At 37.7% G+C, this 25,623-nt stretch overlaps 1 protein-coding gene across 2 annotated transcripts in view; it reads right to left on the reverse strand.

Annotated features, from left to right (window-relative positions):
- LRRTM4 (leucine rich repeat transmembrane neuronal 4) overlaps positions 1–25,623 on the reverse strand; it is a 751,767-nt gene that overhangs the window by 109,286 nt on the left and 616,858 nt on the right. The gene's annotated exons all lie outside the window — the stretch shown is intronic.

Here is a 25,623-nt window from a genome sequence, read left to right on the forward strand (position 1 = left end):
AAATTATGATAAGGCAAGCTTAGCCCTAGAGGTTTGTGAGATGACTGAGAAGGTAAAGGCGCCAGGGACAAGACTGACAACTTGAGATCAACCCCAAGAACCATGTGGCTGAGGCAGCAATGGATTCATTCAAGTTCTCTGAGCGTGTACACAGCCCCCACATACATGTACACAATTCAACTGTAAAAATAATTGTTTGAGAAAAGGTCTCACTTGCTATGTAGAACAGGGCTGGCATGGAACTCACAGAGATCCCCCTGCCTCAGACTCCTAGCATTGGGATTAAAGGCAGATGCCACTGCACACAGCATAAAATTTTAAAGACTCATTTTTTTAAAGAATGATCACTCCGTGTACCATCCATCAGAACAAGATGTGGGAAGGATTAAGAGTTATCCAATATTCAGTGCTCAGCTATTAGAAAACCTAGAGCTCAGATGACTACACTAAGCAGAAACTAGTGGCACAATAAATGTAGTGTTATAATCTTTTCTAGTTAAAGACACATTTTCACCATAACTTCGACGTCCCAAGCAAATGTATGAGAGACAGACTGTACATTTTCTTACTCGGGGCTGATTTCTAACTCTTGATTCACTTGACTCCTCCTCCATAGCACTGGGGCTATAGTTGCATACCTTCATGGCCTGAGAACACAGACTTTTTTTTTTTTGTAATATTACAAAGGCCTTGAAGATTGTGTCTTGTACAAGGGACTCCAAACTCAAACCAAGGCTTATTTCCTTCTCCTTGAGGAGACAGAAGTTACCACTGAAAACAAATAGAATGGACCCAATTTGTTGGCATCTCAGGCTATGCTTAAACTACAGGTGATTCTACTTTTTGTTGTGGCCTATGGATTATCTATTTCACTGCTCTCTTTCTTTTCTTTCCCTTTCATTCTTTCTCTCTTTCCCTTTCTTTCTTTCTTTCTTTCTTTCTTTCTTTCTTTCTTTCTTTCTTTCTTTCTTTCTTTCTTTTGTAGCATCGGCTGTCCTAGACTCACTCTGTAGACCAGGCTGGCCTCAAACTCACAGAGAACCACTTGCCTCTGCCTCCCAGGTGCTGGGATTACAGGCTTGCACCAGCTTGCCCAGCTTACTTAATCACTTTTAATGAAGCCAGCTACCAAAAGATGAACACAGGTGGAGACTAGCATCCTCCCTGACAGCCAGGAAGGAGCTACTTTCTCTAGTCCCAGGCCAAGAAGGAGCTCAGTCCTCACAGTGTACTTGTAAGGGATTTTCAGGATTCCTCCTCCACTATGTTTTCATCTTAAAATTTAGCATAGACTAGTAACTTTTTTGTTCTTATTAGTGACAGGTGCCCCCAATATCCCAAGCTGGCCTTGAATTCACTGTGGCACTGAAGATGATCCCGATTTCTGGTTCTTCTGCCTTCCAAGTGCTGGGATCGCAGTTGTGTACCACCGTCTATGCCTTGTTGCACCAATAATTTTGTTGTCACATTATTTGGATCCTGAGGCAGAAGAGCTCACTAAGATGCATTTTCCAGACCTTGAAGAACTGTTGTATTTTGGCTTGTTATAGTTGCAATAATTATTACACATCAGTAGGTAAACTAATAGAGTTTGTTCTGAAATAAAGTATTAGAGTGCATAAAGAAACAAAGGACAGCCACTTGGGGACAGGAAAGTTTTCTTGACCTTAAGCACAGATTACAACTGGAGTCATGGGATATCTTATGAAATCAGAACAAAGCACTAATACAAAGCACTGATAGCACAGTGACTAGTCAGAGAAGATGGGATGGTATCAGTAAGAGAAGAAATATGTGATTACATTGCAAAACATCTGCCTACAAGGCAGTCATCCTTGGAAGGTCACTTCCTGTTTGCATATATCTCTTGTGTAAAAGGTGTGTGTGTTTTGTGTGTGTGTGTGTGTGTGTGTGTGTGTGTGTGTGTGTGTGTGTGTGTATAATACAATTGTAGAAGTCAGGGGATACTGAGGTACAAGTCCTCCACTTCTGACTTTTTTGGGCCAGGTTTTCTTGTTCATATCCATATACACCAAGCTAGCTGTCCTGGGAGCTTCGGGGAACTCTCTCATCTCAATGTTCTTTCTTATCATGGCATTGCTGGTGATAAGATTCATGCTACTGATCCTGGCTTTATGTGGGTTCTGGGTGGTTGAACTCAGAACCTCAACGAAGGAGTCCATACCACAGTATAAAGTTGGCTACTTCTTCAAGTGCTCATATGTTATATCCAAGAAGCCATTCTGATCTCCAGAACTCAAGTATGATCTTTTCTTCATCTTCCCTAAGAGCTTGCTCTCCATGTAACTCATTGGTATTGAAGGTACACACACACATGGGCACACAGACTGTCTCTGTTTCTGTCTCCATTTCTCTCTGTCTCTCTGTCTCTGTCTCTGTCTCTCTCTGTCTCTCTCTGTCTCTCTCTGTCTGTCTCTGTCTCTGTCTCTGTCTCTCTCTCTCTCTCTCTCTCTCTCTCTCTCTCTCTCTCTCTCTCTCAATCTCTCTCTCCACACACACATGCACACAAACACACACACAAACACACACAGAGGTTACTCTCTCTCTCTCTCTCTCTCCCCCCACACACAAACACACATAAACACACACACACACACAAACACACACAGAGGTTACTCTCTCTCTCTCTCTCTCTCTCTCTCTCTCTCTCTCTCTCTCTCTCTACACACACACACACACACACACACACACACACACACACACACAGAGGTTAGTCTCTCTCTCTCTCTCTCTCTCTCTCTCTCTCTCTCTCTCTCTCTCTCTCTCTACACACACACACACACACACACACACACACACACACACACAGGTTAGTAGTTCAAGATGACTGAGGATACCAGTACCCATCATCCTCCCCAACACCAGCACAATATGCAGTAAAATGTACACAAAAATTTGAGTTTACAGAGTAGAGTGGGGATAAAGATCAAAAAACCATTTTTTTCTAGCCAATGGGCAGCTTAGTTTTCATGTGGATACTTAGTAAAGGGAGCAGATGCTGTCTATCACATGGACTCTGCTGCCTGCTTTAATCACTTCTCCCCTGGCAGGGCTGCCTTGCCTGGCCTCAGTGGAAGAGGTTGCACTCAGTCCTGATTCAACTTGGCAAGTTAGAGTGGGTTAGTCGTGGTGGGGCTCCCCTTTTCTGAGGAGTAGGGGAGGTGGGAGAAAGGGAAGATAGAGGGAGGGTGGGACAGGGAGTAGAGGAAGGAGGTGGCTATAATCAGGATGTAAAACAAATAAGCAAAAAACAACAAACATTTTTCCACGAATGTGGTATACATGTGTGTTCATTGTTTTCATGTATGTGGGTACACATGTGTGAGTACTTGTGTAGGCCAGAGGTTTATGTTCAGTCTCTGGAACAAGCCTAGAGGTCATTGTATGGTTACTTTGCAGGCCAGATTTCTCTAGTGATACTCAGTCTCAATCTTCCAAACCTGAAGTTCCAGTCGGCACCACACCAAACTCACATTTTACTGGTTTTCTGGGGATCTGAACTCCAGTCTTCACACTGGTGAGCTATCTCCCTAGCTCCTTGTGCTGTATGGTTTTGCCTACATGGAAAAAAAATCTAGATATATCTGGTGAAGGGGAATAATATTTGAGAAAAGAATTTCATACAATTAGCTTGTAGTCAGGCATCTGGGGGCATTTTCTTGGTTATTGATCAATGTGGTGCTACCCTTAGGCAGGTCAAGTCAGAGTATATAACAAATGTAGTTGAACAAATTGGGTGCATCAAGTCAGTATGCAGTCCTCCTCCATTGCGTCTGCTTCCAGGCTTCTGCCTTGAGATCCTACCCTGACTTCCATCAATGACAGACTATGAGCTGTAATCTGAAGTAAACCCTTTCCTCTCCATGTGGTTTTTGGGCATGATATTCATCACAAAAATGGAGAAGCAAACTAGGACAACCTCAGTCAGCTGACTTATGGTTTTTCTGTTTAATGATATGATTCAGATATCAAAACATTTGAAGATAATAAGATCCCCATATTCAATACAAGGAAAGATTGGCTTTTCAAGCCCAGTGGGTTGCTTGTCACAGCTTTATTACCCATGACCAGGTCAGGTGCTTAAATACTCAGCTTGGATAGAAAATCAGTTTTGGGCTGTGTACGGTCCTCAAAGAAAATATTTATTTCTATTTTGACATTTAACTGGGAAACTAAATTAATACTTTGTCCAGTTTTTAATTTTGTGATTGCCTAGTAACCTTGACATGGGTGAGATAAACACAGACTTCTAGGTGGCAAACTAGCATATAATCTTCCTGTTAACTTCATGATCTGCCACTGGAAGTCAGAGATTTTCAGAGGTGAAGCCTGTGAGCCAGGTTGATAGATTAATACACTAGTATTGATGTTAGTCTACTTAAAACACAAGAGAACTCATAAACCCTGTGCAGAATAAATTTAAACATTGATTACTTCTTTGGGAGGCCAGCCTCATCAGACCATTTGAATTCCCTAAAAATGTATAGGGTGAATGTTTCCTAACATAAGAACAAATCAAATTTGTTTAAAAACATTAATTTTAAAAGCTAGGAAAATGTTTTTTATGTCAAGAAAAAAATGTATTTTCCCATAATATACCATGCTTAGCTTTCGGGAAGTTCTTCATATATACAGATCATACTATATAGAAATGTATATGTCTGTGTTTTCTGTATATTGGCATATGATTTTCCCCCTAGATAACATGTTCTTCTAAACACATCTGTCTAAATCATGACAATTTTTCATATGTTACCCTAGACCTCACTCAATAATGCCTTGACTTTGATTAAAACAGCTTTTCTCTTGTCAAACATTCCATGCATTCCCTTTGTACCTTGCTCTTACATTCTGTCTGTCTGTCTGTGTGTATCTTTCTATCTGTCTGTCTGCTGATCTATCTATCTACCTATATTTGTCACATTCTTTCCCTATGTCTCTTAATTTCCCTGATTTTTAAATGATCATGCCTAGATTAATACCCTAGTGAGATTATGCCTTAATTTTGTACTCTTAAAGCAAGCATAGGTCAACCATACAGAAAAACAGTAAAACTTAATAAATAATTGGGATAAATGAATATCATCATTGATATATCATTGAAATAAACCATGAAACAGGTTAACTGCTCTTTATTTATAAACTTTTATTGTTTTTATAATTCATGATGTTATTTCTAATACTTTTTCATGTTAGCTAATAGTATATAATCCAACTTTGTAATAGAATGCTCACATCTATTTCTGATGATTTTCTAGAAATAAATTTCCAGGAATGAGATACTTAGATAGTTAAATACTTAGATACTTAGAGATTATTGACAGATTATATTTTGGAAAGAGTAGGTAATTATATTGATTAAAGTGTTAAGTTTTATTTACGTGTATGTGAATGTGAGTGTAGGGCCCAGAGTGTTCAGAAGGGGGCATCAGATCCCCTGCATCTGGAGTTGCAGGCAGTTATAAGTGGCCCCACTGGATTCTGGAAACCAAACTCTTGTCTTCTGTTAGTGAAACAAATATTCTTATTTGCTGAACCATCTTTCCAGCCCTTTTTTTGTCTCTTTCTAGAACTTTGTTGCTATTATAGGTAACAGATTCAACTCTAATTACAAATATATCATAAAGTTGGATATGTTCTTTATATGTTGTTATATATTTATTATAATGATTTGCTTCCCTTGATTCATTATAGTTTTTACATAGTTATTTGCCAATATATCCAGTCCATTGCACTACTGGCGTGGTATTTAGTTTGAAAAAAATCATTTCGAATTCCAGGTATTTTGCTCACAGCAAGAAACACCGGAGGCTGATGTGGAAACTAAGGTGCCATATGGGCAAAAATCACGACAGGCTCACTAAAACACAGAGTTGTTAGTTGTTTTTACATGTTGATATTCTTATTGGCCATTCTATGGTACTGGCATCTCCAATATCCTGGGGTTTCCTGCTGATACTAGTCTCAATTTTGCCCCCCAATAGCCTCTCCTGGGCTGCCTTCATGATGCAAAGTCTCAACTTTCTCTCTGACATTTTCATGCTTTCAAAACCAGGCCCACCAGGCAGCAAAGCACAAACTTACTCACCTCCAGAATACAGCTCTGAGTGCTGACCCTGAAGAAATACTTCCCAGAAATTTTTGTTCTATGCTGTTGCTCTCTTTTTAATCACCAATAAATAGCTTAGCCAGCTAACCAGTGTTAATTGTTCTGGAAAGACAAAGGTTTTACTTCAGTAGACCTGTCTTTTGTTAATCACAACTAATTCTTCAGCCCCAGATACCTGGAACCACAGATTCTCCACTCAAATAGACTTTTACCTCTGAAATTATACAAGGAAGGCCTCCATCAGCAGCATTGCTCTCAATATATCTTCCTAGCTCCTATAGAACACCTCCTCATCAAGCTTTCAACACTTAATGGCTTTTCCAGCCCCAAGTTCAAAAGTCATTTCACAACCCTCCCAAAATTCACAGGGTCAGCTCCAGTCACAGCATCACTGGTACCAATCTCTGTCATAGTTAGGGTTTCCATTGTGATGAAACACCATAACCAAAAGCAAACTGTAGAGAAAAGTGGTTATTTCTATTATACTTCCATGTGATAGTACTCCATCGAAGGAAGTCAAGATAGGAGCTCACACAGGGCACCAAACTGGAGGCAGGAGCTAATAATACAAAAGCCCTTGGGGAGTGCTGCTTACTCACTTGCTCCCTATGGGTTGCTTAGCCTGCCACCTTACAGAACCCAGGACACCAGCCGAGGGGTGGCACCACCCACAATGGGATGGGCCCTCCAACATCAAGGACTGATTAATAAATGCCCTGCAGACTTAGCATAGCCAGATCTTATGAGATCATTTTCTCAATTGCAGTTGCAGTTGTCAATTTAATCTAGCCTGTGTTAAGTTGGCCACAAACAAGCAAACAAACAAAAACAAAAAACAAACACACAAACAAAACAGCACACTGTGAAGATTTAATGTTATCGTATGTGTTAAATTTGGCTTCCTCTTGTGATTTGCCAGACAATGAATAATCTTTCCAGTTTCTTCAAAAGTATCTACAGTGTTTGGATTGTGTGCCCTTGATGGAGGCAGACTTTTATTTCAGCTAAATTGTACTACAGACTGTAATTAAAATGTCTATTTTTAGGTGTGGAACAATGACTCAGAGTTTAGGGGCACTACCTTTTCCTTCCAAGGATCTGGGTTCAATTCCCGGCACCGGCATAACTGCTCACAAGCATTTGTAACTCAAGTTCCAGGGGGATCTGATATGTTCTTCTGGCCTTCTCAGGCACTGCACCCACATAGTAAACCTATATTCATTATGGAAATCACACATATGCATAAACTAATCTTTAAAAAAATTCTTCTTTATCGTAATGTCAAAATGGAAAACCATCCCGCATCTGTATGGAATGCCAGTCATAAAGCCAACCATCTTTCAACTTCCTGCCAAATCTATAATAATTAATTTTAAAGGGCTTTCCTGCAGTTTCCCCAGTGAATTCAGTCTCTAATCAAGTCTAATTGGTGTTTTCCCATGAGGTGAGGATTAATTCACACATAATACAGAACAGTATGCGGAAAAGAGTTTTGAGGGAAAGGAAAGATCTTTTCAGACAAATGTGTAAATTTTGGATCAATTTCTATTAAGTTCTTATATAGTAACAATCAGTGTAAAGATTATAGTGATAATTTTTCGTTCCTTTAAAAATATGGAAATGTTATGTTTTTGTTTTCATCCCAGGGGTGAGTTATGGGGCTGCTTCGGATTGTCCATTGCAGCTAACTGTGATTTGTCTCATGTTCTGGGAGGGGCATGCTTTCACGAGCTGGGCATTACATCTGGAATTCTGGAGACTCTCCTGGGGAAATATAAATTGTGAGAGCCCCAAGCTGAACTGTGGCTGCTGCTCCCCGTGTTGCTGCTGCTGCCCCTGTGGTTCTTGGTGTTGTTGCTAGTTGCTATTCCTTGCTGTTCGCTGGATTGCTGGTTGCTGGTTGGAAATACCCTGACAACAAAGATCAAACACACCCCATATTGATGCCTTATTTTCCCTCTGACTTTCTCTCTCTCCTATCTAGTTTTGGGGGCTGGAAGGGATAGGGGTGGTGTAGGGAGTTAGAAAAAAAATACCAATAAAGTAGCTGAAAGTCTAGCTATGAAAGAAATTTTTCCAAGTTAGTGTTTTTACTTTATTTTTTAATATATTTATTTTATTATACATGTATAAAGCAAAATACATACTGCAGGGAGAACCATGTGACAATCTTAAGTCCTATAAATGTTACCTTCATAGTGGTTTGGCTATTAGTATTTGTCAAGTTTAAAGTAAACCATCTCGTAATTTTTAAAAGTCACATAAAATGTAGTACACAACTAAAGAAATATCAAGTTATCTGAAATCTTACATTCTTATACCAGTATTAGAAGATTGCTTTATATTTTGGTAGCTTATAAGTCTGACAATGTGGGAATGTTGTTTTTCAGATGGACTTTTGTTGTTGTACTTTGCTTAAAAATCTATTTTCTTAACTTGAATTTAAAATTATAAAACAACGGATTTAATAATTAATACTTAAGTATACGTAAACTAAAAGTAACCACTGTACTGATAGTTCTCAAAACTGCCGTGGAAAGTTTAATAACTTCTTACATAGAAATCTGAATGTCGTTCTATATGCTCCTCTGTTTCTCCTTGCTTCTCTCTTGCTTCCTTTTGTTTTAAAACTCTTTCTTTCTTTCCTTCCTTCATTCCATCTGTCTTTCTTCTTTCCTTCTTTCTTAAGTGTGTGTGTGTGTGTGTGTGTGTGTGTGTGTGTGTGTGTGTGTGTGTGTCACTCGCGTATGTGCCATATGAGGTATGAGAACAACCTGACTGAGTCAGCTCTCTCCTTCCACCATATGGATCCCATGCATTGAACTCAGGTCACCAGGCTTGGCAGCAACCAAGTTCACTTGCTGAGCCATCTTATCAATTCTAGCTCTTCTTTTATTTTATTTTTTTCTTTTCTTGTCTTTTCTTTCCTTCCTTCCCTTCCTTCTTTTTTCTTTCTTTCGATTGTCTTGTTTAGTTTTTATTGGTTTCTCAAGATAGGATTTCTCTGTGTAGGTCTGGCTGTCCTGGAAGAGAGAGACTCTACTCAAGAATTGCTTAGGGGAGGGGAGGGGAGTAGGGGGGAAGTGGGAGGAAGGGAGGAATGGGAGGATACATGGGATGGGCTAACAACTGAGATGTAATATGAATAAATTAATAAAAAATGTATAAAGAAAAGTAACCAATAAATGCTTATAAAATGAGGGGAAAAAAAAAGAATTGCTCCATCAGATTGGCTCTGTCATGTATGTAGGACAGTTTCTTACTGGTAACTGATATGGGGGGATCCTATCCCAATGGAGGCATCCCAAACCTAGGTAGTGAGCTGGAGTTGTATATGAGCAAGCTGGATGAAGCAAGCCAGTAGGCAATACTGTTCTTCCTTGATTCTACTTTAGTATTTACCTTCAGGTTCCCACTTTCAGTTCTCGCCTACACTTTCTTTGGCTGTAAAACCTGTAAAATGAGATGAACCTTTTCCTCGACTAGCTGCATTTAGTTAGGGCCAGTAATACAAAGGAACGATGAGACTTAAAATATTGCAGTTTAAAACAAATGTTACTAGTATCTAGTTTTTAGAAATATTATTAAGGTACACATTGCATGTCCTGTATAGAGTGAGGTATACTTTAAGAAGCAACAATATTATATAATTGAATATATTTTGAAAAATAAACCAGAGGAATATCTAGAAGGTCTTAGCATTTTTATCATTGTAAACCAATTTGTGACAACTACAAACACACTTCATTGTATATTGAATGCTTTCTGCTCTACTTGATTAATAATATTTGTTAATTAACTCTAAGAATGGTTGGTTGGTTATTCTTTATTAATACATCTACCTTTTTGTAAATTGAAATGATTATTCTTAAAAATATTATTCAGTTAAAGACAATTTATTTTAAATAGTTTTGCTAATGATGTTTCCAAGAGTCTTTTGCTTTGTTTTGTTTTTAGTAATGACTATTTTACTCTTATGAATGATGGTTAATCAGCTTACATACCAGCATTTCAGAGCCATTTGCTAGTTACTATCTTCAAGGTTTGTGTAAAATAATGTTCCTGGTTATTAAAATCCTATATCAAGTTATCAGAATTGAAATGTCTTATCTCTGAGTTTTATATTTTCACAGTACCTTATCATATAATTATATCTGTATTTATTTTAGAGGTATAAACTGAGAAAAAGTGCCTGTTAGCTTCTTGTTTTAGACTTTCTTTTTTTTGTGTGTGATGAACATGTTACCTGAGGTTCTTAGATATGGATTCAATATAAGGCCTGAGCAATAAAAAGAAACAGCTGACACTTGAGAGCTTGGGTCAGTGAAGCATTTCATAAGATGGATCAAAGGTTACAGGGAGAGAAAATTCAAGGGGAAAGCAAAGGGCGTGATCGGGCACATAAGGCAATATAGCATTAGGTAACAGGATTTCCAGAGGGGATAATATAGTAAGATAAGAAGACGATGAAGAAGAAAACCCCAAACACTAATATTTTTTAAATTAACTCATCAGGGGCTGAACGAAGTCAATTGCTTTCAACTGGTCAGAGTCCTAGACTTATTGGCCTCTCTTAACAGGCTTATGGCTGGAAAGATAACTGAAAGCATTTTTCAGAAAGGGCAACAACAGCCACAACCTTGACTAAACAACAACACATGGGTGAGTCCCAGGCAGTGTTTGCTTTTTCAAATTTACATTGATAATAATAATAATATATGGTTGGGATAGTGGTTATTGCATGAGGTTTCTGGGATGGGAGGCAGGCTTTACTCTTTTCCCCTCATTGTCTCTTTTACCTTATGCTTCCATTTCTTATTACAGATTTTGAATTTATGCTAATTCTATTGTATTACTACTCTTAACAGTCTGCTTCAAATTTTCCAAGTCTTAAAATTTAGGAAAAAAATCTACGAAACCTATTTTCTTTTAATAATTATTGTCAAAATTGAACATTAGTAATGATAGTTCTAATTCCTAACTCTTTAACATATCACATTTGAATTAGATAGTTTAAATGAAAATAGAAAGAAATATATATATAGTCTAAAGAGGGGAATACTTTTACTAATAAGAAATTACTGTTGTGAACTGTGCTTTTATGAAAATTATATTTATAATGAAATTCTGTAGTATTCTTCTATTTGGAGATGGATGCAGTAGAGGCCGAGCTCGCTCACTGACTGCATTTGATAGACATTGACAACACTCATAACTTGGTTTTGAATTGAATTCTGAAACACCCTTCCCCAAGTCCTTTACAAGCACTGCTCTGCATTAGTCTGAGGGAAAGAATGCTGAACTAAGACAACGTTCCTAAGAACTGAACAGCTGCCCTACCTTCGTCATGGTGTATGTGTGTTTGTCTGTTGTAGGAGTTTATTTATAAAATTTATTTTTATATGTGAAGGTGGTTTGAATTTCTGTCACCTTTTCCCTTAATTCTTCTGTTTGAAGATTTATTTTACTTAGCATATTTTAATAATAAAATTATACAAAAATTGAGAGAATCCTGTTATGTTTACTTTTCAAGTTAGAAAGCAACAGTGTAGAGCACAGTATATTTTACTGACTCAAATAAATTCCGCAATGCCCACGTTATTACCCAGAACTGTTTAAATTAGTGAGGTCTCTCGGAATGGGCATGCCACTGAATCTCAGGAGGTTGCAATACTATCCTGATCTGTGCCAATGGATGTCTGAAACCAGGACCAACAACAGTGTCTGGAAATAGGTTTCCTGAACAAGAAAAAAAACAGCTTCTGAAAATAGTGGCTTCTGTGTGAGACAGCACAGGGGGAATCCTACTTCCCCACCTGGTCTGTGGGTTGCCTTCTACCACAACTCTCCAGCCAGAACAAAGGGAAAGTGCTGTCGCCCCAGCATGATCAGAGTTTGTGCTGTGTGTCTTGTCCTGCAAGGGCTACCTTGCAATCCTTCTTTTTTTAAAAATCATTCTAAATATATTTTATTAATTTATTCATATGACATATCAATTGTTATCCCATCCCTTGTATCTTCCCATTCCTCCCTCCCTCCCATTTTCCCCTTACTCCCTTCCCCTATGACTTCTTGACGGGAGTGTTTGTCATGTCTCCCCCTATGCATCTCTAGGCTTTCAATGTCTGGCAACCAGACAAGCATGCTTGGCTTGGATGACCTGGCTACATCTCATTGTTGCCACAAAGTCCAAAGAACCGATGACTCTGAAGGATGTTCTGCTTCAGATGGTTGTACCAGGACCCAGGGCTGGTCCCTCTCACCCTCAGTTCATCTGGACCTGTGTGAATGTCACTGCTGCCTCTACCTACAAACATTTCCCCCAACCTCGTTTGTCCACAGAGTGCGAGATAGCCTTCTAGTCTGATTGATTATTTTGTACTCATGTTAAACCCTGGGGAGGAGAAGTGTATCCCTTTTACATTTTTATCTCTTCCATGTGGCAAAGTGTAAAATCAACCTTCTTAAACTTGCCTGCAACCCTATATGATGTCATAGTGGTGAACGTGAGGGTTATGAAAAAAAAGTGGCAACAGAAAACAATCTCTCTTTTATGGTGTGTGTGTGTGTGTGTGTGTGTGTGTGTGTGTGTGTGTGTGTTGGCATATTCACTCACTTGTGTGCAGGAACCCATGGGGACAGAAGACAGAGTCAGATCCCCTGAAACTGGAGTTTTAGGAATTTTTGAGCCACTCAAGGTGGTTGCTGTTAACTCATCTCAGGTTCTCTAAAAGAGCATTGAGTGCTCTTAACCACAGAATCATCTCCTGATCCTCTATACTAATATCTTTCTAAATATAAAGAGTCCCCAAATCATTTTAAGATCCAACATATAATAAGTCCTTGATTTTCCTGACAGTGCCTTGCTGCCCAGATTCTGAACATATGCGTGCGATTACATGGTGCTCAGATTTCAGCCTCTTATATTATAGACTATAGTGCTTTTGCTCTGGTAGAACATAGACCCCATCTAATAGAAACGCAAAAATTTCAATATGGAAAAACATTCAGCAAGTAATGTTAATACAACTTTACATTCAAGTATATGTGATTGTTTTGCCTTTACAAACTACTTGTTGAAATTGCCGATCTAAGTTTCTTAACACTATCACTGAGTGAGTGTTGGCTTAGAATTAGGACAAAATTTCGCAGCATTTCAGAAATGACCTACACCCACTTCAGCCAGTTTGTACTAAGTCATTACAAGAAGCAGCATTGTCAGCAGCAGTGGTTTTAAAAATCAAAATATTGATCAACTCTGAAAAATGTTGAGGATGCCATAGGTCTTTCAGTGCCAAATATCCAGCCAGTTTTTCACTATGTAAAAAAAAAATACACATATTCATCTTACTGGTATGCATATGTGGTTTTGTTTTTGATGGATAGTAAAATTTTACATATACTAAGGAATGGTTTTTAAAAAATTTATTACAAGTATGTTTTATTTGTGTACCTATTTTATATATGGGCACAAATAAGCCTTGGTCTGTGAAAGTTTAAAAAACCTGGCATGACACACAGTAAGCATCCAAAAATAATGGACAGTTGGGCTCACAAGATGTCTCATAGGGTAAAGGTGCTGGCTACCAAGGCTGAAGTTCTGAGTTCAATCCCTGGGACCCACATCGTGGGAAGGCAAATGACTCAGAAATTGTCCCCCAGCCTCCATTTGTGTGCCATGGCACTAGCCTCATCTCCTAAAGTAAATAATTATGATTTTAAAAATGGGACAAAAGATGCATTTATTGAGAGATGATGTTTGAAAATATTCCCTCAGCATTTTTCCAGGCCCCTATTACATCTCTTTGCGTCCACAGTGGAGTTTATTCCAACATGGTCCCACACTATGATGGATGCTGAGAAGACAAGAACACAGCCAGAGGAAGCCAGCTCTCGTATTTTCCAAGCAGTCTTGTATATTTACTTGAAAGTGATGATTGGCAGCACTTAGGATGGAAGCAGACTGTGCTCTCAAATCAAGCAAGGCTTTGAAGGCCTGAGTTCTGTGAGCTACACCATAGAGATAATAAATCAACCCAATGGAAGTGTCTGGCTGTTGGAGAGAAGTGGAGACCACAGGAAGGCCCTAGTAGCAAAAATAGTTAAAAGTTTCTTAGACTTGCCCATCTTCCAACTTTTCCTCATAAATCCTTGTATTGGGATCTAGAGATTTTAAAATGCAAATAAGTCAACAATACTCTCCTTACGTTTTCTCTATAAGGCCTGACTTCTTGGATTAGGAGACTAGAGCTGAATGTGCATTGTACCGTATGATACAGGCAGGGTCAACGTGCCAGGGAAGAACTGTCTTCAGACTGATTTTAAACTAATCAGTACTAAGATGTTTTTCTAGAATCAGGCTTAAATTAAGCAACACAAATAAAGAATTGTGATCTTTTTAAAAAGTTCCTCTGAATTCTAGTTTGATTGAGCAGTGGGTAATCTATGTTTGCATATATCTTTGACATATTAACTTACCAGAATTTCATATAACCTAACAAGGTCGCCATTTCCAGAAACTTTCCTCATTTCTAGGAAAAAGAATAAATTTTATAGAGATAAAAGATGTTGCCTACATTTGGAATTAATTAGAAATGAACAGGAATTCAAGGTCAGCTCTTAAAATTTATATCATATCTACTACAATTTGTGATCCAGTAAAAAGAATCAACACTGAAACATTCTAAAAATTGAGAAATGACTAAATTTCAACAATAAACAAATTTTTTAGAAATATGTAATTATGGCCAAAGATTGCACATACTTATTAAAAGGCTTATAGTATATGAACAAACACAAAGCAGACAAAGGATATCTATTACATGTGTTATGATTACTGTATATATATGCATGTGCATGTATGTGTTTGTATGTATGGTTGTGTCTATGTATGATGTAAAACAAAAACAATAGACTGGAAGAAAACTATAACATGAGCTAGACCCAGACTTCTTCTTTTGAAATATCTGCTGGGAGACTGCCAAATGCTGAGATGTTGAACTAATTCAGCCATTCCATTCTTCATTCTGTATTCAAAACTGATCTTCACTAACCCTACATCTGACAAAGATCTAATATCCAAAATATATAAAGAACTCAAGAAATTAAACACCACCAAACCAAATAACCCAATTGAGAAATGGGGCTTGGAACTAAACAGAGAATTCTCAACAGAGGAATATCAAATGGCTGAGAAACACTTAAAGAAATGCTCAACCTCCTTAATCATCAGGGAAATGCAAATCAAAACAACTCTGAGATTCCATCTTACACCCATCAGAATGGCTAAGATCAAAAATTCAAGTGACACCACATGCTGGCAAGGATGTGGGGAGAGAGGAACACTCCTTCATTGCTGGTGGGAATGCAAACTAGTACAACCATTTTGGAAATCTATCTGGTGCTATCTCAGAAAAATGGGAATAGGGCTTCTTCAAGACCCAGCTATTCCACTCCTTGGAATATACCCAGAAGATGCTCCAGCACAAAACAAGAAAATTTGCTCAACCATGTTCATAGCAGCCTTATTCATAATAGCCAGAACATGGAAACAGCCTAAGTGTCCATTAGTAGAAGAATGGATAAAGAAACTGTGGTACATATACACTATGGAACACTATTCAGCTATTAAAAACAAGGAATGCCCGAAATTTGTGGATAAATGGATTGAGCTAGAAATGATCATAATGAATGAGTTAACCCAGAAGCAGAAAGATTCAAATGGTATATATTCACTTATATCTGCATATTAGCCCAAGGGGCATGTTCCACGAAAGCCTTCACTTACCAGGAAACTGAGACAGAGGGGAGGACATTCTAGTGGGACTCTAGATGAGAGAAGCATGGGAGAATGGCAAAGTAGAAGGATCCAGAGGGTCCTATAAGCCTACAAGTAGAACATTATGATAGGCAGATTTGGGCACAGGGGTCCCGCTGAAACTAAGGCACCAGCCAAGGACAATACAGGTGGTAAACCTTAAACCCCTACCCAGATCTAGACAATGGACAGAACACTCTCCACAGTAGAGTGGAGAGTGGGATATTACTTTCTCACATACTCTGGTGCCTCACCTTTGACCATGTCCCCTGGAGGGGGAGACCTGGTGGCACTCAGAGGAAGGACAGCAGGTTACCAAGAAGAGACTTGTTACCCTATGAACATATACAGGGGGAGGTAATCCCCCTCAGGAACAGTCATAGGGGAGGGGAATAAGGGGAAAATGGGAGGGAGGGAAGAATGGGAGGATACAAGGGATGGGATAACCATTGAGATGTAACAAGAATAAATTAATAAAGTAAAAAAGAAAAAAAGAAAAAAAGAAAAAGAAAAAAACCAAAACTGATTATCAAAAAAATAATAAAAACTTATGGATAGAAATATTATCAAATGGGGCTGGAGAGATGGCTCAGAGGTTAAGAACACTGACTGTTCTTCCACGGGTCATGAGTTCAATTCCCAGCAACCATATGGTGGCTCACAACCATCTATAATGTGATCTGGTGCCCTCCTTTGGCCTGCAGTTGTATGTGCAGGCAGAGCACTGTATACAGAATAATAAATAAATCTTAAAAAAAAAGAAAAAAGAAATATTATCAAAACAAATTCTTCATAGGCTGGAGAGATTGATCAGCAATTAAGAATGTTTTGGCACAGGAGACAACTTTCTGAACAGAACGTCAACAGCCCAGGCCTTAACATCAACAATCAATAAATGGAACCTCATGAGGCTGAGAAGCTTCTGTAAGGCAGGAGACACTGTCAACAGAACAAAGCAACATCCTACAAACTGGGAAAAGATCTTCACCAACCCTACATCTGACAAAGGTCTAATATTCAAAATATATAAAGAACACAAGAAATTAAACACCACCACACCTAATAACCCAATTAAGAAATGAGGTCCAGAACTAAACAGAGAATTCTCAACAGAGGAATATCGAATGGCTGAGAAACACTTAACGAAATGCTCAACGTCTTTAGTCATCAGAGAAAAGCAAATCAAAGCATCTCTGAGATTCCATCTTACACCCATCAGAATGGCTAAGATAAAAAACTCAAGTGACAACACATGCTGGCAAGGATGTGGTGAAAGGGGAACACTCCTTCATTGCTGGTGGGAATGCAAACTTGTACAACCACTTTAGAAATCTATCTGGCACTAACTGAGAAAAGTGGGAATAGAGCTTCCTCAAGACCTAGCTAGTCTACTTCTTGGAATATACCCAGAATATGCTCCATCACACAACAAGGACATACGCTCAACCATGTTCAGAGTGGCCTTATTCATAATAGCCAGAACCTGGGAACAGCCTAAAAGTCCCTCAGTAGAAGAATGGATAAAGAAACTGTGGTGCATTTACACTATGGAATACTACTCAGCTATTAAAAACAAGGAATTCCCAAAATTTGTGGACAAATGGAGGGAACTAGAAATGATCATACTGAGTGAGTTAACCCAGAAGCAGAAAGACTCACATGGTATATACTCACTTATAACTGGATACTAGCCCAAGAGGCAAGTCCCATGAAAGTCTTCACTTACCAAGAGATTGGGATAGATGTGATGACATCCTATTGGGACTCTAGGTGAGAGAAGTATGGGAAAATGGAGAAATAGAAGGATCCAGAGGGTCCTAAAAACCTACAAAAGAACATCATGAAGGGTGGATCTGGGCCCAGGGTTCTGCTCAAACTACTGCACCAACCAAGGACAACACATGCAGTAAACATCGAACCATTACTCAGATCTAGCCAAATGCACAAGACATTATCCATAGTTATGTGGAGAGCAGGACTGTCTATTACACGAACTCTGGTGCCCCATATTTGACCAATTCCCCTTGGTGGGGAGGCCTGGTGGCACTCAGAGGAAGGCTAGCAGGCTACCAAGATGAGACTTGATAGGCTGTGACCATATAATGGGGGAGGTGGTCCCCCTCAGTAACAGACATAAGGGAGGGGAATAGGATAAAAGCAGGAGGGAAGGATGAGTGGGAGGATAAAAGGGATGGGATTACAATTGAGATATAATCTTAATAAATTAATTAAATAAAAAAAAGAATGTGTATTGTCTGGCAGGGGACCCAGTTTTGTTCCCAGAACCAATGTCAGGTGACTCACAACCCCAGGGTATCTGATACCTATAGTTTACTCTGGAACTTGAACTCAGCTGTGCATACCCCACACAGGCACACATACACACATATAGTTAAAAATAAAAGAAAGCTTAAAAAATAATTCATATTAATCTATAAATAATTTTGATGTCCAAGTGACCATTAAATATTACTGCATATATAGGTATGTGAATAAATATATATGTATAAATATAATAAAAGGCAGAATTATGCTGTATAAGATTGTTTCTATGTTATGATTCCCCAAATGTAAACACAGATTAAAACATACTTTGTACAAGAAGCTGAAAACTGATAACTCCTGGGAAGGGAGGAGATGGTTACTTATTTTGTTTTGTTTTTCGCTAATTATTTTCTGTTGTCTATGATTTTTCTATTGTCGTCATGATACATTATTATGACTTAATCCAAAATGACTCCAAAACTTTCTCTAAAACATGTGATAAGTACAAATACAAATATATATAAAGAGTACTTGCATGGTAATTTGTGAGGTAAGGTTTTTTTCCTTAATAGAAAGAAAACATGGGGTCTTATTTTAGCTGTCCTTTACTTTCTCTATGGTCAACAACACTGCAGTCAATAACTGCTCATTGAAGGAATACTAAAAGCTTTGCAGGATGTGAACTGCCTGATAAATAAAAACTTCTTACAGTAAGACACTAGAAGAAAAAGAATAGGAGAGAGAGAGAGAGAGAGAGAGAGAGAGAGAGAGAGAGAGAGAGAGAGAGAGAGAGGAGAGCTAAAAATATTACCAGTTCTGGAGATGTTCATAGAATATATTACATTATTTAAACTGATCAATAACTTCTGAACATCACTTTTTCAGACTAGGAAAAGAAAAATTTTTTAAATATTTTTGAAGAATGTAAGAAATGCCTCAAAAAATAACTTGAAAGATATATAGTAATATTTAATGTATATATAATAATATATTATTGTAATAGTTAAAGTTAAATATATTAAAGGATTTTTTGATAAAAATCCAATAAACAATGCGGTTTTTTTGAGAACAACATTTTTATTGAGTGTTAAAAATTGTGTTTTCTCTGTGTATCATCTTACAGAAAAGACACAAAAATACCTGAAATATGTTTTTTGTTTTCAGTGATACCAAAGTAAAATTTACCTCAACATTTCACCACTCTTACAGATTACATGTTTACTATTGGATGTATGTCAGTGGAAGAAATGAAATTGTTGATCTTAGACTGGAGTGTGTACAACATGCACATATACTGTCAACTGGGCTCCAGAGAAGCTGGGACAGTGATGGTGGTAAACACAAAATCAGTTTTAGAAAGACTCAACTAAAAAGAGTCAAGCAGGCATAGGAGGATTCAGCTCTTACCTGAGGTGTGGCTCCCAGCACATTGTGCTTAAATAAGCCCATGGAGAAAGTGTCTTCATGTCTATGCCTTTCTGCTTTGTTACAAAAACAAAGGAAAACAGGCAAAACACAGAAGAGTGGAGTGCAGAGGGAAGGAGCGTAAAGGAAAGAGAGATTAGCGTGATGGGGAGGAAGTAGAAACTAAAGGAGAGAGGAGGAAAGGGACAGGGAGATGAGATGAGAGGAAAGAGAAGAGAGTGGCGTGGAAGATAGGAGAAGAGGAAGAGAGAAGAGGAGAAGAAGAACAAAAAATTAATCCAAACAGGAGAGACTGAGACGGAGCTCGAATGAATAATTGCAAAGCCAGCAATCAAGATCCATGGATCCTTGGCTGAAGTATCAAGCCCTAGTTCATCTCATGGTATTTTGTTTTGTCACAGAGTCTTAGATGGATGAACTCAGGGACATTTGGGGAGTTCTGTCATTCTGTCAAGAGAGGAAAATAAGGCTGAGTTCATTCTCTGGTGAAGGTCTCACCTAGGATCAATGAAAAGAAATGACTAGTGTGCCTTTTATCAAGAGCAAGATAGGATGTGAGAAACCTGGGCTGGGATTCCGTCATCCTGCCACTGCAGCTTCATAATGCTGTGCTCAGAAGCACAAGAGGTGTGGCTCTCAAAGGGCCACAGGGCTGCCTCCTGACCTTGAGCACTAACGCGAGCTCAGGCCTCATGAACACAGAGTCAACAGAGATAATAACATGTTCTTCTCTCCCAACTGAAAAGTCTAAATGAATATGAGCCAATAATGAGAAGAAATGACATTTGATTCATTTACAACCTTTGTTATGCATTATTTTAATTTATATGTGTGTGTTTATACAATGTATGTTGTTATTTATGCATAAAAGCCACAGGACATTTAAGAGTGTGCTCCTCTAAAACTCAGTGTTTTATTCTTTTAAGGAATAAAACAGGAATCTGACTCTTGAACGTTTCAGACTACAGTGGCTCCAGAAACATGGCTAGGGTTATTGGGATGCATGAGACCATACGTGGTTTAGAAAGTGGATTTTGGTAACTGAGTTTGGGATCTCCTTATTTCACAGCAAGTATTCTTACCCATTTGAGTAGTCTTTCAAGCCTATGGCTGAGTATGATTCATTTAATTATCAAAAAACGCTTCAGAGGTTAAATAAGCATACAGGATCTTGTTGGTATGATTACATTGTCATTTTTATTTTAAATTTCTTCTCCCTCAACTTAGCTAATAATGGTATATGTTAGTGCTCATTAATGTATAAAGCTTAACTAGAGAAAATTTATATATAGCCTTGTATGTATAATATATGTAAATATAAATATATATGTATAGCAAATATGTATAAATGCCACTTGACAAACATTTAGGCAATGACAATGTCGCTTTAGGAGGACAGCCAACTAACTTTCCAAAAATCATACATATCAACAAAAATATCCTACATAATTTACCAATATCATACCAAAATTACAAATATATGTAGTACTTAAGAGCATGCCATGAATCTTTATTCATTTAAAAGTTAATTCTGCTTTGCTTGCCAGAAGAGAGTACTAGTTTATAGCTGGTGTGAGCAAGAAGGCAGCAGAGACATAAAGTACAACTCAAAGAGGGTTCCCAAGAGGAAGAGAAAGCACTTAATGGGATAAGGAAGAGAAAAGAGAACTGGATGCAAGAGGAAGTTGTCACAGGAATGACTGAAGGTGAGGAACAAGGGCCTGCGAATCACAGCCAATGGTGCCTTTTCCAAGATAGAGTGAGGAAAATCCTACTACAAGAAACATATGTAGAGAGAAAGAAGAAAAGACTGCATCAACAGAAGAGATCAAATATTATTTTACAACTTCCAAGAGAATAAAAATATGGGAAAAAGTACATAAAGTAAGCTTAGTATTCAGGTAGAAATCTGTACCATTTAAAATTCTACATATATACAATTTTCAATTTTCAGTATCCAGTACATACTGATGAAAAATCCATAATAGTGTAAATTGTTCATCATACATCAAAATAATGTGTTGTGGTCCAGTGTTCTCAGAAAGTAAGAATAATTCAGCATACAGTCCCTTGGTAAAATTTATATTCATAAATTGTGATAGAAAAGTCATTATTTCTTAAGAAGATCTTTCAGATAAAACAGCACTTTTCCCTGATAAAAATATGTCATAAAATCTGTTATGTGTCAGTGATACAGAGAAATACACAGACACAGACATGATTAAAGATAATTAATTCTTCAGTTCTAAAGTCAGCATCTCTCCTTGGGAGAAAATATTAGATGCATTCTCACCTTGTGAGTACGAAAGACACAGCTGCCCATTTTCTTCATTGGTACTTAATCTCACAGTGGAGACATTATGCAAACTATTCAGACTATTACAAGTTCAGGTAAAAGCCATTACAATAAGATAAAAACTAATACATTCATAGTAATTCAAAAATGGAAAATTCCTATCTTTTAGGTCATACAATTATAGTTATGAATAACTTCAGAGCAGAAGGCCAGCAAATTCTGTCTCTCTATGTTGGTAAAGTATTTTGGATATATCTATATATTATATATTTGAGTGAAAATGATCCCCATATGCCCATGGGAAGTGGGAGTATTGGAAGGTGAGGCCTTGTTGGAATAGATGTGGCTTTGTTGGAGGAAGTGTGTCCATGAGGGTGAGCTTTGAGTTCTCAGATGCTCAAGCCAGGGCCAGGGCTTCACTCTTTTCCTGCTGTCTGCCAATCTAGATGAAGAACTCAGCTAACTCTCCAGCTCTATATCTGCCTGTGTGCCACCATGCATTCTACCATGATGCCAGTGGGCTAAACCTCTGAATTGTAAGCCAGTTCCAGTTAAATCCTTCCATTTATAAGAGTTTCTATGGTCATGGTCTCTTCTCACATAGTGTCGCTTTCACATAGCAACCCTAACTAAAAAAATATGTGTGTGTTATAGAACATGTATGTAATATCATATTTTGATATTATGGTTGATTTGTTTATAACTAGGCATATGATTCTTAATATCTATAATGTCTTCATAGTAAAAGGTTTGTGAAACACTGGACATAGACTTTCTATGATAAGATTACATACAGTACTATCTCCTCAAGGGAAATAAATAAGAAAAAAATCAGTATTACTTATAGATCATTAAGAGGTAGTTAGAGGGGCTGAAGAAAAGGCTCAACTATTAAGAGTGCTTGCTGCTCTTCCAGAAGGCCTGAGTTTCATTGAAATCATGCATGACAGATATTCCTCCACTGCCTAATTCCAGCTCCAGGGTATCTGGGGGCCTCTCCGGCTTCTAACAACACCTGCATGTATGAGATATACATAAATACAGACATAGATGTATATGCATTCATTAAAAATAAAATAAATAATTTTCTAAAGCCCTGGTTGGAATATTTATAGAATAAACCAACCTAATAAAACCAGGAGAAAAAAAAATTAAGTAATGAAACAAAACAAAAAAACAATTTCAAATTGATATAAAAAAAAGACAGAAATGGAAATGAAAATGTATGATATGATAATGGAGTTTGAAATCACTAGTCATAATGTGGGCCTTTTGCACAAATTATATCAAACACTTAGAGATCCATGTGACACAAGATGAGATCAGATTCATAACTCCAGTCATAAGCCATCCAAATAAACAATCCCTCTAAATGTAGCAGTTGAAAGCATGCACAAACATCAGACTTCTTTATCCTTAGTTTTACCCTCAACAAACTGGATCTCAAAAATATTATAGAATTAAAATTACATTTGTATTTTGTTCAATACACTTTACTTTCTTGTTACTGTTCCCTTAAAGTTTTAGAGTGGCTGCTGTTTATCCAGCATTTACACTGAGTTTGCTAGTGTGGTTTAGAGAGTAAAGTCGTATAGCAGATTGTGCACAGACCATATGCAAACAATTGGTCATTCCATTTGAAACCTGAGACCAGTAGATGTTGGCATCCATGGGGGTCTAGGGGCCAATCTTCTACTGGTATCCACAGACAATGTAAGTAAATGAAAAAATGGATGGATTAACTCATAAAGTGAAGGTAAGAAAGCTTTTCTAATTAGAGCTCCAAATGAAAAAGAATAAATGGAGAAGATGGATTCATTTGACAAAATTTCAGCAAAAATTCCAATACATTTATAATAAATAAAGGAAAAAGGCTGAATAGAATCAAGGAGAAAATACTATCAAGTTATATCATAGGTTCAGAGTGTGAAAAGAGCTAAGTGTGGTAGAGGAAAGTAAAAGTGAAGGTAAGTGGTCAAATACCCTTTATCTTGCACTCTGTGTGGAAAATAAATGATTTTTAACAGCACTGTGGTATTACATAAATTGCCATAAAACATTATTTTAAACACCAGAAAATTTAAATTAGATTGACCTCAAGCCATAGTAATATAATGAGTTCATGTGGTGATTTAAAAAGAGGGAAGAGGCTTTACAACTTTTTTGGACAGAAAGACAAGTGACTACTTGTACTCTGCCTGGTCACTTCCCCATGCTGAGGAGGTAAACCCATTTGATATGTTTTTGTGCAGGTGTTAGGTTCTTTGATTATTAGAATCTAAAATTATACACATATGTGTAATGAAAAATATCTTAGCTGGTAAAGATGTTTACCAAAATGCCTAAGGACTCGAGTTCAATCTACAGGTTCCCCATGGTAGAAACAGAGAAGTTCTTCTCTGAAATACACACAAACATAAACACACATACACACACATATACTTACACACACACATACTTACACTCACACAAATACTCACATACACAGAATAAACATATTTAAATTTGAATATACAAATATGCATTTATATACCTTTGAATTTCAGTTATATAGTTATCTTGAAAATATTAATATACTTATGATAATATAATTAAAAACACTAATTGCTGTTATTTAGGAAGGTGATCTCATGATTCTCATTGCTTTTTATAATTTCCACATGTTATCTCCCTGAAGTTAGCATAAAATAAGTCAGCCTGTGATCTTATCCATTTATATGATAAGTACAGCAAAGCTATTGAGTAACTTCTCCAACCTGGGATGCTGGCTGCTGGACCATCAAGATTCAATCTGGCTATCGCAGCTCCTAACCAATTACCTACCAATATTGCTTCCTATAAACTAGCACCAGCAATTTTCTGAGCATATAAGGCTTAACAGAACTGAGTACAGAAGGCGAGGTTGATGCCAGGCCTGGGTGATCTTTAGGATGATAATAAATATCTCAAAATGCAACATGTCTGTCAAGACTCTGGTGACTGGCAATGCTGTCTCGGGATCCCATTGCATCAACTCGCAAGCATTTTAGAAAGCTAATCACCTTATTTAGCTGCCTCCAGTATCAATGTGGCTTGCAAACACCCAATTCTGCTTCTAGGCAGGGAGCCTTTCAGAGGTGAAACTATACTTAAGATTGTTTAGAGGTGTGTCCCAAAGTTTATTTTTGTCTTTATAATAAAATGCACTTAAAAAAACACAATGTAGGGGGAAATGGGGGTATTTCAGCTTACAATTCCAGAATACAGTCATCAGTGTGGGAGAGTCAGGATAAGGGCTTACTTCAAATAGCCAGTCACACGTTATCCAGAGTCAAGAGCACAGAGAGAATTAATGCATGCCCGTTTATTTGATTGATCGCTTTTGCTCATTGCAGTTTCCACTCAGATGTCCCAGGACCCCAGCTTGTGGAATTTTGATGCCCACATTTTGCTACATCTCCTACATTCATTAGTTCAGTTAAAACAGTGCCCCCACAGACATGCCCAGAGTCATGCTAATGTCGACCATCCCTCCTGAGATGCTCTTCTCAGGTGATACTAATTGTATAATGTTAACTGTTAAAACTAACCATCAGTATGCTCTGAGGAATGCATCCTGGCAGGCCTGATCCAGTGTCAGTGTCTGGTTCTTTTGTTCTGAAAGCATATATTTCTCACAGGCACTATACAGCCTTAAAATTATAAGTGTAT

This window comes from Acomys minous (genome assembly GCF_964271855.1).
Source record: "Acomys minous genome assembly, chromosome: 17".
NCBI classification, from domain to species: Eukaryota; Metazoa; Chordata; class Mammalia; order Rodentia; family Muridae; genus Acomys; species Acomys minous.